This window comes from Borostomias antarcticus, assembly GCF_949987555.1.
Source record: "Borostomias antarcticus genome assembly, chromosome: 15".
In the NCBI taxonomy this organism is placed as follows: domain Eukaryota; kingdom Metazoa; phylum Chordata; class Actinopteri; order Stomiiformes; family Stomiidae; genus Borostomias; species Borostomias antarcticus.
In genome coordinates this window covers 4,031,141-4,033,640 of record NC_140248.1, presented here as the reverse complement: position 1 = coordinate 4,033,640, position 2,500 = coordinate 4,031,141, and the positions used below count along the sequence as shown (strand labels likewise).

The window sequence follows — 2,500 nt, the reverse complement described above, 5'->3', positions numbered from 1 at the left end:
CATCATCACCATCATCATCATCACCATCATCATCATCATCATCACCATCATCACCATCATCATCACCATCACCATCATCATCATCATCATCATCGGCAAGTCAACCTTGGGCCTGTCTTGCTCAGCTGAACATCGAGGGTGTTATAGAAGGCTCTAGTGAGTAGAGCCAGTCAGTAGGTGTCACTGGAACTGGCCAGAAATCTATTTCAGTTGAGATCACTTTAGTCAAAATTGACCCATTTATTTTGCATGCAGCAAATAAAGCATATTATATTTTGGCGGTGTGCTCTGTTCGGGGGGCCCCCTGCCTTCCGCAGCATGTAGAAAGCGCGATAGTAGGGGGAGGCGAAATCTAGATGTTCCCCTCTCTGTGCCAGCTTGGCCCAGAGTGCCGGAAGAGGGAACAGCATTGATTTAGCCCCCTGCCTCTATGACGATCAGAGTGGGCCGCGATCGGGAAGTCGCTCGGAGGTAACTCAGCCCGCTAAGACCGTCAAAGAGAGCCACAAGGGGACTGCTGTACATTATAGTCCCTGGCCTCCACGGGCCGACGCTTCGTGGAGTTCCTAAGGAGTACAGCCTAAAGCCTCTTTCTCCATGGTGACCGGAGGGACCGCTGGATGGCCCTTCGGAGATGTTGGGGACTGGAGGGACCGCTGGATGGTCCACGATCACCACGAAGAGCCACAGAGACTAAGCTAGTGAAGTTAGTGGAATACCAGAAGAATGGAGCAATACCCCCGGAACAGAGAGCAACGATGACAACAGAGACGACATCGACAGAACACAGGTGGAGCAGGGGAGGAGGTGGGGCGAGCACGCAGATAGCAAGCGATCAGCAGTAATGGCCAGAGCGAACAATAACATGTTTTGACAGCTTAAATACATGCACTCTGCGTGCTGGACCAATCCTATGACAGCTGACAGTCAGCTGGTAGGTTGTGTCATTACGGGGTGTGACTGATTAGCCTTTGCCGATTAGCCCGGCATTGACGTCCGTGCCTCGTCTGAAGTTGCGTCGGAGACTTCATTTCTACTACCTCCTTAGAATGAGATGGAGTTGGCTAGTGACAGGTGTTGTGTCGGTGCGTGTACTGAGTGGGGGGTGAGGGGGGGTGAGGGGGGGTGAGGGGGGTTATAGGTAGGGGGTGAGGAGGGTTATAGGGGGTGAGGAGGGTTATAGGGGGTGAGGAGGGTTATAGGGGGTGAGGGGGGTTATAGGGGGTGAGGAGGGTTATAGGGGGTGAGGGGGGTTATAGGGGGTGAGGGGGGTTATAGGGGGTGAGGGGTGAGGGGGGTTATAGGGGGTGAGGGGGGTTATAGGGGGTGAGGGGGGTTATAGGGGGTGAGGAGGGTTATAGGGGGTGAGGGGTGAGGAGGGTTATAGGGGGTGAGGAGGGTTATAGGGGGTGAGGAGGGTTATAGGGGGTGAGGAGGGTTATAGGGGGTGAGGGGGGTTATAGGGGGTGAGGAGGGTTATAGGGGGTGAGGAGGGTTATAGGGGGTGAGGGGGGTTATAGGGGGTGAGGAGGGTTATAGGGGGTGAGGGGGGTTATAGGGGGTGAGGGGGTTATAGGGGGTGAGGGGGGTTATAGGGGGTGAGGAGGGTTATAGGGGGTGAGGGGGGTTATAGGGGGTGAGGAGGGTTATAGGGGGTGAGGGGGGTTATAGGGGGTGAGGGGGGTTATAGGGGGTGAGGAGGGTTATAGGGGGTGAGGAGGGTTATAGGGGGTGAGGGGGGTTATAGGGGGTGAGGAGGGTTATAGGGGGTGAGGAGGGTTATAGGGGGTGAGGAGGGTTATAGGGGGTGAGGAGGGTTATAGGGGGTGAGGGGGGTTATAGGGGGTGAGGAGGGTTATAGGGGGTGAGGAGGGTTATAGGGGGTGAGGGGGGTTATAGGGGGTGAGGGGGGTTATAGGGGGTGAGGAGGGTTATAGGGGGTGAGGAGGGTTATAGGGGGTGAGGGGGGTTATAGGGGGTGAGGAGGGTTATAGGGGGTGAGGAGGGTTATAGGGGGTGAGGGGGGTTATAGGGGGTGAGGGGGGTTATAGGGGGTGAGGAGGGTTATAGGGGGTGAGGGGGGTTATAGGGGGTGAGGGGGGTTATAAGGGGTGAGGAGGGTTATAGGGGGTGAGGGGGGTTATAGGGGGTGAGGGGGGTTATAGGGGGTGAGGAGGGTTATAGGGGGTGAGGAGGGTTATAGGGGGTGAGGAGGGTTATAGGGGGTGAGGAGGGTTATAGGGGGTGAGGGGGGTTATAGGGGGTGAGGAGGGTTATAGGGGGTGAGGAGGGTTATAGGGGGTGAGGGGGGTTATAGGGGGTGAGGAGGGTTATAGGGGGTGAGGAGGGTTATAGGGGGTGAGGGGGGTTATAGGGGGTGAGGAGGGTTATAGGGGGTGAGGGGGGTTATAGGGGATGAGGGGGGTTATAGGGGGTGAGGGGGGTTATAGGGGGTGAGGAGGGTTATAGGGGGTGAGGAGGGTTATAGGGGGTGAGGAGG

The 2,500-nt window shown here is 56.8% G+C and overlaps 1 protein-coding gene across 1 annotated transcript in view; it reads left to right on the top strand.

The window, feature by feature from the left end:
- Positions 1 to 2,500, top strand: part of LOC311318497 (uncharacterized protein) — a gene marked incomplete at both ends in the record, with an annotated part of 10,166 nt that overhangs the window by 333 nt on the left and 7,333 nt on the right. The gene's annotated exons all lie outside the window — the stretch shown is intronic.